Source organism: Ips typographus, linkage group LG8 (genome assembly GCF_016097725.1).
Source record: "Ips typographus isolate SLU linkage group LG8, UJ_Ityp_2.0, whole genome shotgun sequence".
Lineage (NCBI taxonomy): Eukaryota > Metazoa > Arthropoda > Insecta > Coleoptera > Curculionidae > Ips > Ips typographus.
In genome coordinates this window covers 4,093,208-4,105,033 of record NC_138429.1, presented here as the reverse complement: position 1 = coordinate 4,105,033, position 11,826 = coordinate 4,093,208, and the positions used below count along the sequence as shown (strand labels likewise).

Here is an 11,826-nt window from a genome sequence, read left to right as displayed (position 1 = left end):
ACATGATGATAAACTTTGGAACTTTTTGTGTGACTGTGATCTCATTGAAATTTAATTCAATTAATATTCATAAAAAAAGTAATTTCAAATTATAGATGCAAAAAAAAGTACGGTGCCATTTGGCGTGACAGTTTGAATAAATTCGCATTTATCCATCTCGAAAATATTCGTCCCATCCATCATCATCACGATGATCGTCCGGTAAGTTGGTGTATTTTTGGATTAAAAAATTTAACCCGAATTAACGTTGTAACATCGTCGGGGGGTCGCGACGCGCCACATGTCCGTATATTTAGGGAACAGTTAAGCCACCCTCTCATGTCAATTTGCCATCATTAGCATTAAATTAAATCGCTTAATATTTACACAACGAAACGATACAACACAGAAGTGACATCCCATTCAGAACTGTAAAGGGGGAGGCACAACCTCCCTCGATCTCAAAATATGTATTTGGAATTTGCATATTTTTATGGAAATCAAAGAGGGAGACTGGATGAACCCAAAGTAATAAATATGCACGTTTGTGGCAAAAAAGGTCAAAACACCACAATAGAACCAGGTATAAGTCATAATTCATTAGAGCCTAAAATTATCGATTTTCTGGTTGAACCCGATATATACCAAAAAGGTGGTCGGCAGCCGAAGTGGACTCGCATGACTTATAGCCTCGAAGGTAATTGCCTCCTGAAGTTTACACCTAAGTAATGATTTCGACACTAAAGCGAGCTGAAAGGGGCCGCCCCGGCCCTTGATTATTTATGGCCAGCACGAAAACTCAAACTCGCCTTTGATAATTAGATGGTGAAACTAATTAACAAAAGGATCAGTTTAGAGGTGTGAAACAAAGGAAGACCGACAGCCTCCGGCTAGCGAAAATCATCCGGATGATGATACACGCCAAGATATAATAATGTGGGGGGTTTCCAAGCAGGATGTTTATTGATGCAGTTTTGCCGGTTAATCATCTAAGAAATATCAATTAATCTCTAATTATTTATTCATATTTTTTCTTTAATAAAACCATAGATTTAACACCGGATGATTAGACATTTCCTACATTTTTTTAACATCCAGTGGAAGTGACGTTTTAGTAAAAACTGTTACTAAAATAATGAGAATAAGTCAATGGGTAGTGTGGTTTACAGATTGTATTCTTCTTCTTGAAATAGGCTTTCAGTCTGTTTTTCCAGCTTCAAGGAGTTCCTTGCGACGTCGACAACCAGCTATCCATCCACCTCTTTGGTGGTCTTCCGTCTCTCTTAATTTTAGCAATTCTGTTGTCTTCCTGTGTTGATTCCACTCTCGCCGTCTCTTCCTCGTCAATCTTACAATGTCCTGTATGTCGTAGATTCGTCTTATTTTTTGGTTGGGTATTCTGTCACATCCTGTGATACTTCGGAGCGTTCTCATCTCTGCCATTCGGGTTATGCTCTTGGTTCTGCTGGTATCTGCCGTGGTTTCTGCGGCATGGCAGTATGGCATCAAACCATAAAGTTTTGATTAATTGAAGTTTTTGAGGAGTTTCTTACCAGTGCAAACTAAATCAAAAGCGTTTGGAAAAGATTTAAATATCCTTGTAAACTTTTTTCTACTACTCCACTCCATTGAATGAGGAAACGAGTCCAATGTGAGAACCAAGAAGAAGCAATGTATTACCAAGTGACTGGTAACTGTTCTCACACGACTTGACTATGCCAAGGAATTCGATAATGTCACGTTTATATTGTGAACCTTTTTCAGACTAAAATGCTTAATTTAATAACTAAAATATTGGTTTGTAAATTTAATACATCATCATTCCAAGTAGGCCAGAAATTACAAAATAATAACTCTCTCTCTATCTCATTCCAGCAAATTACAACCATAAAATAATACTTACTTTTGTGGTTAAACGATGAGGATAACCTTTTGGAAGGTTTAATGGCGATTTTAATAACTTGGAATCACTTTATAACTTGATTCTAGCCGCTGGCAGACTAGTTGTTACGTCATGTTAGACTTTGAGTTACGTCAAAATGTTATAGAAAACAAAAGATAGAGAAGATTTCAAGCTTTCCAGAAATATCCCTACATGAGTTGATTGATAACACCGTTTGGCCGCTAGAGGACGTCAAAGTTCCTTCACCATAAAATCACATATTTTGTGACACTCGTTGCTTTGAGCCTAAATTACTCCCTTATTTGACAAGTTACGTCAAAATGTCATAGAAAACAAAAGTTAGAGAAGATTTCAAGCTTTCCAGAAATATCCCCCCATGAGTTGATTGATAACACCGTTTGGCCGCTAGAGGACGTCAAAGTTCCTTCACCATAAAATCACATATTTTGTGACACTCGTTGCTTTGACCCTAAATTACTCCCTTATTTGACAAGTTACGTCAAAATGTCATAGAAAACAAAAGATAGAGCAGATTTCAAGCTTTCTAAAAATATCCCCACGTGAGTTGATTGTTAACACCGTTTGGCCGCTAGAGGGCGTCAAATTTCCTTTACTATAATATCACATATTATATTGTAAATATTTTTTTGTCAGATTTCATGTATCTCTTCATCCGGCCGAGTTCCTGGCAAAGAAATGGTTAAAATGTTACCGACTGCACCAGCGTCTTTTCCGGGAGATTCTAACATAAAATGACACCGAGACGTCAACTGTAACTTGACAAATAAAAAAGTTATATTTTTTGACAGTCTCAGGCCGCCATTTTGAATTTTCTGTCAACATATTGACTTGCACCTCATTTTAAAAGAAATTTCACGAAGTTTCTAGAAATGACAGACAAAATGGCGTCGCAGGCTGCCATTTTGAATTTTCTGTCAAAATATTGACTTGCATCTCATTTTAAAGTAAATTTCACGTAGTTTCTAGAAATGACAGACAAAATGGCGTCGCAGGCTGCCATTTTGAATTTTCTGTCAAAATATTGACTTGCACCTTATTTTAAAGGAAATATTGCGTAGTTTCAAGAAATGACAGACAAAATGGCGTTCCAGGTCGCCAGGAGGCAATTTTAGAAAATTCCTAGAATTTTTAGGTTCCTTGGCTTTTGGCAATTTTTGCAAGGTTTTCAAGGTTTTTGGAGGCCCTCTGGTAATTTTTAGAAAATTTTTAACCGTTCTTAGAGGCTTTTGACATTTCCCAAGATAATTTTAAAAGCGTCTGACAATTTTAGAAAATCCTTAGAAGTTTTAGGACACTTGTAGAAGCTTTTGGCAAATTTTTGTGAAGTTTTTAGAGGTAGTAGGTTTAGGCATTTTCAGGATTATTCTAGAGGCCTCTGGCAATTTTTTGGCAATTCCACAAAATTTGTCAATTTTTGTAAGAATGCCTCCTGTAATGTCTGTCCAGCCTTATCTTTTTTCTTTGTAAAAGAGAACAAATCAGATTTCTTCACTTTGCCATCCTCCAATATCTGCTTTAATTTCATTTCAAAATCATCTTTAAGTCTTGACTGGACCGTCACAGGACCAAATGCTATCTGTATGCTGACGATACCCAATTATATAAATGGATTTACCTGTGACCATGTGAAAATGCAGACTAAATCAAAACGTTGATATCGTGTATCAAAGGTCGGTGATCCAGTGGTTTTCATAAAATAAGTCTTCAGAAATCTCTTCTCATAAAATAATTCACAGCAATAGAATTTATATAGAACTAACGTTTGGTACAGAAAAAAAAGTAAAATAAGCGTTTAATTGTATTAAAAATTCAAACTATGCTTTAGAAATTTCTAAAGTAAATAACAGGGGAAACGTGATACATAACAAGCGTATAAACTCAAGGTGATCCGTAACACCATAGTATCATTCACGCCCTTTTGAGAAACTTCATCTCTCCATATACACCACCGGTGAAAACAGCAGTCTGATCTACGGGGGGTAACAGAACAAGTAAATTCCCCCTTGTGTGTCGAGCTTTAACGGCCAATTAAAGGCACATTCATCCCTGCGGTTGATTCAATATAATTGTTTTGGAACAACAGAAGAAAACAGCAAGGACTCTTCGTGATGGTGTCAAAAAGACGAACCTGGGTAGTTTCGAGAAAAGGGCCACCTCGAATGCCCTAAATTATGTCAGCGAAAGGTTAAACAGACTGAATTTATGGTGCGCAATTTCAATGACAATGTTCTCCCTGCAAGCGTTTTTTTTTTAGTTTATCCCAGTAAATATGGAATATTTTTTCGGAAAGATCTAATGCAACAAAGTGGATTTATTTAAAATGTGCTTGTTAGTCCTTTGGGAATCTGATAAGTATTCACACCTCAAGAACCAAACGATAAATCATCCACTTGTCAGAGGATTAAAAATTAAATAAGAACCACGGTTAATAAAACACATTTTCCGAGCACAACAGGTGGGAATTTGTGACCAAATAAATGTTTTGTAATAATTCTTTTATGGTCGACTAAAAATCTGTCAGGTGGACCACTGGGCCCACGTATTGTTCCCACATTTTTGATGGGACCCATTATTCATTTACTCCCTTTCGTCTTTTATGACGTAGGTATTGGACAAAGAACAAACGTTAGTTTACTAAGAAATAAAACCCTTTTTTACATAATATTATGAGAACAAACATCGAAGATATTTCAGTAAACATTACCTCTTATGTTCAACATAAAGGATGGTAAACAGAGACACTTAATAGTATATTGTGGATAGAATGTAGGAAACATTTAAATATTCCAGAAATGGTCAACAACATCCTGTTAAGTGTTTTTGAGTAAATCATGGTTTCTATAATTTATCCCTCTATCATTCTCTCAACTAAATTCAGAACTTTCCAGCCAAATACAATTTGCGTATTAAACCCTGACACACCCTGTATTTTGCTGTTTTCAAAGCTAAATTGAGAAAACGTGATAGACTGTATTTAACAGTTGGTCACGTGACTGTTTTGTAAATAACTGCCAAATTCAGTTATGAATTGAAAGGGAAGAAAAATAGTCTGAAAATTTACGTTGTTCTTCTATTAATGCCAATACGATGTCAACGCGTGTTTTGACAGAAACGTTATCATCATCAGTGTTGTTTATCTACTTTCTCTTGGTTTAAGTCATTTAGAACATGTAGTGTTTCATTATAAAAAAAAGTTTATTCCCTTCTTAATTTTGGAAAAACTTACACATTGGATCACATAAAATGAAACGGTCATGTGACCAAATGGTTGGTGACGTCACATTTGTTCTGCTTGTTCCATGGAACCTATTGTCTACTGTTTTTCATAATGGCGGTATCCTAACAAGGGCGGAAAGTGATACTTTACCGCACGCTGACTGAAGTTGCCCAAACGAGTGTAGCGAGGTTGGGCATCAGTCCAGTGCGGGAAAGGCACTTTCCGCACGTGATAGGAACATAATTTTTTCTACGAGCGTTTTCCAATAATTGAACAATAAATGATAAATTAAAATTGAAAAATTTTTTTAATAATAGTGAATTTAACAATATTGTTCTTTTATACATATTTACATTATGTATGTAACTAAAATATAACAGTACATTAAAAATATTAAGTAGAAAAATAAAACTTACAATCTTGATTACCATAAATGGGTTATTGATGTGAGAAATTACCTCTAATTTACTTGTTATTAATATTAATAATACATAAACCATTATGGAATAATAATTTTGAATATGATACATAAATGAACATAATTTAATTTTTCCACCCTAGTGCGGGAAAATGATTTCTTTACGCACTAGTGTGGGAAAGTCGTTATTTCCAGAACAAAAATAGTGCAGAAATGTTATCATTTGCTCAGGCTTATAGAAAAAAAAATCAAAATTGCGGAAATGATTGAGATTTCCAAAACTACTGTGGGTTTGGTTAAGCAACTATAAGAAATTTTTTCCTATTTTAGGTTAGAAAACTTTGATAAAAGTGTTTTTTTTCCGGCTATTAATACAAAATTAGTAGCAGAGAATAAAAATTCTGTGTAAATTTCAAATTTAATGAAATACATTATGATTTCCATGAAAACTTCGGAAGTTGTATGTAAGTAACAGTTGAAGAGTGAAAAAACTCTGTTACTCAAAGTTCTAGTTAAAAAACTAAATCGAAAAATTTGTTTTTTCTGCTTTTAACTTTATTTTTACTATTTAAGAAATGTAAAGAACCAAGTACGTAATACACTAGGTATATTTTTTTGACAACTGTGACACATCATTAGTTTCGTAAGGTACTAGAAAACGAAATAAAAAATTTAGAAATTTCCTATTTAATTCTCTAAAACATTGCCTATTAGGCGGTGACGGAGATGCTAATCCATGTACGACAAATTTGGGACACACTGTATATGTATAATGATAAAATGATAAATATTCAGGGGCTTTCAATTCTTGTTTAGTGGAAATCTTAATTTAGATTACTGTTCATCAAAGTCTTTATAATTTAATTTTTCCACCCTAGTGCGGGAAAATGATTTCTTTACGCACTAGTGTGGGAAAGTCTTTATTTCCAAAACAAAAATAGTGCGGAAATGCTATCATTTGCGCAGGCTTATAGAAAAAATATTCAAAATTGCGGAAATGATTGAGATTTCCAAAACTACTGTGTGTTTGGTTAAGCAATTATAAGCAAATATATTTTTTTATTTTTTGAAAGACAATTTCCCATTTAGTTCTCTAAAACATTGCCTATTCGGCGGTGACGGAGATGCTAATCCATGTACGACAAATTTGGGACACACTGTATATATGAGAAACTGAAAAATATTCAGGGGCTGCCAAACTCTTGTTTAGTGGAAATCTTAATTTAGATTACTGTTCATCAAAGTCTTTTTGTGTTTATTCACCGAAAAATTCCTGAAATACAGAAAGGAAATCATGAAAAAACTGTACAAAAATCCATGTAGACTAAAAGAGCGTCTTCCAAAAAAAATGGAGGAAAATGGAATTATTGAAATGCTATTTAGTCCGTTTTCCCAACATTGCCTAAGTTGAGTTTAAGGACAGTTTAGATTGTTTTATTTTGTTTTTTTATTCACATTTAAACCTCCTTGGAAGTGTCAGGAAAACAGGCATTAGTGAACCGATTTCAACCTACAGCGGCTTCCTCAGTTGTCGGTTAAGAATCATTTGACATTCTTGTTTTGTGCCTGCTGTACCAACGTTAACTAACTTAAATCGTTATTTCCCAGATAGTTGCGTCAACTCTACAAAACTAAATTTTTAATTTGTTCAGGACTTTCTCCAATCTGTCACGCATTGGCACTTCTCGAAAATCATATCTATCTCACTTACGACCTTCCAGACAACACACAATGAACTCTTTTTACGATCCGTCTGCGTAAGAGTAGTGAACAGCGTTTACGACTTCTTAAGGCACCATAGCCAGACAAGTCTTTTGTTGGCACTAAAAATTTTTAATTAAACTTGAACAAAAAGAAGTTTGTGACTGAAGGGAATGCGAAATTTACCGATGAACTTTTTTGCGATACCGTCCACTAATTGTGTTGGTTGATTTTAAAAAGTTAGTTTTTGTTTTTTATCCTTCTGTATAAAATCCTTATTTACGAAGAGGCGCCTAACATAATCGGATAATTAAAAAGTGTTTTCAGTAAAAAACGGTACACGTTCTCAAGAGTGACACTAATATCCAACAGGAGGCGGCGGCAAATTCTTTCATCCCCGGCGCTCGTCGGGGATAATCTATTCATCTCATACATATTTATTTACGTAAGCCACCCCAGAACATGTCATACATAAACCGACTTTTCGATTAGGGACCTTTTTTCGTGTTTCGTAAGCCCCCGATGCTTAAACGTTTTGCTACTTTTTTAATAAACATTTCGACCACGTGTGAGGTGTCTTCATATTTATTTAAAATCATCATTTTTTTTTTTCCCCAAGCAGTAATTCATTTCAGACTAGACTAAAAAATGCGTAAATAAAAATATATAACATAAATATTTACTTGTTTTCTAATATTGTAATTTGTACAGGCGCTTTATACCCGTGTCAGTATTATGAGGTGATAGAAAAATTTCCTAGGCCTAACTGTGAGATATGAAATAGACCAATTACAACTTATCTTGACTGACAGTTTACCACACCAAATTATTGATTTTTTTATATATTTGATTATTGATTGGTCAAGAAAAAACAGCAATCTGAAAGCTGCTTTTTTTTTACCAATTTGAACTAGTCTGGACTACCAATTAGTTACATTTTGACATATCTGTCCAAATTACCTTGTTATGGAACGATTTAATCCAAGGAGATGGCCCCAAAGTGTTTGACAATTATTTAAAAAAATGTCTCCTGATATAGTATACTCTCAGTCGTTTTTGGGATATCAGCAAAAAACATACATTTGACGAATCTGTCAAATTATCTAAATTACAAGAGATTAAAGTAAAAACTTATAATTTAAACTGACAACCTTTACCACACAGAGGAGCAAGACTCAAAATTCGTGGCAGAAATTAGTATATGTTATTAGGCGTAGAAAGAGGCGATTATTGTGCTGAGCTCAGAATTGTCCAATTTACAATTCTGCCATAAATGAAATTCCTGCCCCTTTACTTCATGGTCTACATTTAAAGTAGGTTGTTGTTGTAGGTTTGTTGAAATTACTGGTTCTCTGATATCATCTGTGGTATTGTTCTCCATTGGTATTAAATTGCAATCATTTACATCCAGAATTTTCATTGCTGTGTCATTTTTATTTCTTGCCTTCTGCTACAGTTGTAGACATCCAACCACCGTGTCTTTTCAATGAGCAAATGTCTCCACCATTATCTACAAGAAGAGTTGCAGAGGCTCGGCGAAGGCAGTGACCAGTATATTCTTTGACATCAGCCAATTTCAAAAACCACGCTATTTCCTTGGAAATACTTGAGATTTTGTGAATACCCATTACAACTCTGTGGCAAACTCCATTTTGATATTTAATGAAAAAACGATCTGTATCAATAACATCTGGACGAAGAGACAAGTATTTTCTACAAATATTTATGTAAAATTCTCCAACAATTGTAAATGTTCTGGGCTTGTAATTTTTTGTTTAGAATTTTAACCAGAATTAATTTTTCCAAGTTTACCAGTTCATTACATCGACATGCCCCTGATATGCCGTATATTAAAACAACCTAAAAATGTTGAATATAGGTATTAAAAAAAATCATAAATTCATTTTTGTTTCGGATCTTACCTTCATGGCTAAATACTTTTTGTCAGGTGCTTCTGTTAGAAAAGTGTCTTGGTGAAAGTTTTAGACTTTTTAGCTGCATAGTTTTCACTTTTTCACTTTAAAAATGCTTGCACCTTTTTATACGATAGAATATTTATACTGTCTTTAATATTTAGCTCAGCTTTAAGCATGGAATATTGCGCCCACATTGTCGAACTCTTCAATGATTTACTTAAATGGGCAAAATAGGCCAAAAAACATTTTCGGTAAAATTAAAAACCTTATAATTTAACCTGACAACCTTTACCACATAGAGGAGCAAGACTCAAAATTCGTAACAGAAATATTTATTATTAGAGTTCTACTAAATAAAAAGGTTTACATTAGAAGTAATATTTGATTTATAAAATTTGTACAAGGTGTTTGAAATTATGTTGTGATTATTTTAATTATTTCCCAAGTAAAATGACTGTATCTCAAGTATTTGAGGAGACATGAAGATTTGATTTTTAAGGTTTTCAGTTAATAGCATTAACAATCATTTTGGACAATTACTGCTCTGGTTTTTTTTTACTTTACAAAAATCAGTACCGTATCTCAGGGAAATTTCTTTTTTACACTTACTTGCATTTTAAAGTTATTAACCATTATTTTGAGGCAACTACAGTCCTGATTTTTAATCTAAATCCATAACTGTTTTCTACATGATTCCTGTTTCTAGACTGTTTACTAGACAAAATCAGGACCGTATCACAAGCATTTCAACAAAAACATATTTTCAAATTTGCTTTTCCCAGTGACTGTATTGAATTAACAAGTCTCCTACCAAGATTTTTAGCAACTACAGCCTTGGTATTTGATTAATGACTTTCTTCCACAAACTGTCAAAAAATCAGGACCGTAGGTAGGTAAAAGAAAAATTATCTTTCAAATTTGCTTTTTACAATCACTGTCTTGAAATAAAGTCACTTAAACAAGACTTTAGGGCAACTACGGCCCTGAAATGTAACCTAATTTTAATTAATTACGCTTTTTCACATATTGCCCGAATCTAGACTGTTTATGATACAAAACTGTATCTGAGACAATTAAGAAAGATTAACTAATTTTTAAATTTGCTTTTCACGTTGACTATCAAATTACTAACCAGGATTTTGGGCTATTACAAACCTGGTATTTAATCTAAGTTTGATTAAAAACCTATTTCTACATATTACCCAACCCTAAGTTCTTAAGATAGGACCGTATCTCAGATAATTAAAAAAGAAACATTTTAAATTTGCTTTTCACATGAATGTTTTGATATCAACCAGAATTTTGGGCAATTACGGTATTTAACGCAAATCAGTGACTTTTTCCACACCTTAATTCAGGATCTTTATGATACAAAAATCAGGACCCAGGTATATCAAGAATTTATTTTTTTTTGATTTGCTTGTTGAAGTTGTTTGCATTCAGTAACCAGGATTTTAAGTAATAGAATTAAATAGAGCTTTAGTTGTTTTCATGTGAAAACAGAACTGTGTATTTAAGGGAGGATTTCTAAACTTCTAAACCAACCCCCAAATTTAAATTTGAAATTTCCACTTTTCCACTCTTAGATATTAGCAAAAGAGGTAAAAGTAATTTTTTTGGGGAGGCTTTGCTTCCCTTTTTTCCTCTGAACATCCGCCACTGGTCATCAGTTGAAAAATCTCTTCCTAACGTTTAGTCCCAAGCTTTTCTACCATCTCACATCTTAGAAATTCTTAATCAAACTCTTTTGAATTTATTTTTGTTTTAGATTGGTCAGGCACATATAAAGCTTTTGTTTTATCTCGGCCAAGTCAATTTGTGATCGTTTCTGAAACACGAAATGGCTAAAACAACTTTGGATCAGCCACTTCAACGTCGAAATAAAATCTTTTTTGACCACCTCGTTACGCAACCCACTGTCTCGTTTTGTTCCATGTTTATATGTTCAGACGTGTCGCATGCTGGCGTTTAAGCATAAAATATGCCCACTGGACTACAATAAAAACACCTGAATAACCCTATCAAACCCGTATACCGGATTGTCAGAAAACTTGGAGCACAGCTTTAATTTTGTCCTTCCTTTTTGTAGCAAAGATTTTTGAGTAAAATTCATCACTTATCCCCCAAGCAACCGTATACAGTGAATTGATTTAACACCTCAGCAAACTAGTAGTGATTTTGAATGTTAAAAATAGTCAATACATATTTGATCACCCAGTATAATTATATACGACAGACAAACATGAAGGCAGCAGCTTCTGGGCCACCCACGACACAATCTTGAATGGGACATTCCTAAAGCTTAGGCTGGATCTCCCCGTGGTGTTGATGGCAGTGATAAACAAGGTATTATTCGGATGCGTCAGGTATCCGATGACATAAAAAATACGTGTTTATATTGCTGCATACCCTGTATGATTAATGACGTCTATTCGTGCAACTCTTTGAGGGATATATAATAGCAAATGCGCCGTTACAAATGGGCTGTTGGTGGTGTGGTCGTTTGGAATTTAGCTGCGTATTTAAATACGAACGATTTCCGTTCATTGTTTCCTTTCAGTATCATATAATGCTGTAATGAATAGGGTAGAAGATACTGGAAGATGAAGCAGAAAGAGCAAATTAATTGCGAAAGGATGAAGAAGATTAAAGTGAGGATTAGTGAACATAG

The 11,826-nt window shown here is 34.1% G+C and overlaps 1 long non-coding RNA gene across 1 annotated transcript; it reads right to left on the bottom strand.

Moving 5' to 3' along the window:
- Positions 1 to 982: 982 nt before the first annotated feature.
- Positions 983 to 1,971, bottom strand: LOC145733181 (uncharacterized). The gene is made up of 2 exons (XR_014179140.1): positions 1,883 to 1,971; positions 983 to 1,304 (listed from the first exon to the last, which is right to left on the bottom strand). It is a non-coding gene; the product is annotated as an uncharacterized LOC145733181 (long non-coding RNA).
- Positions 1,972 to 11,826: the final 9,855 nt, after the last annotated feature.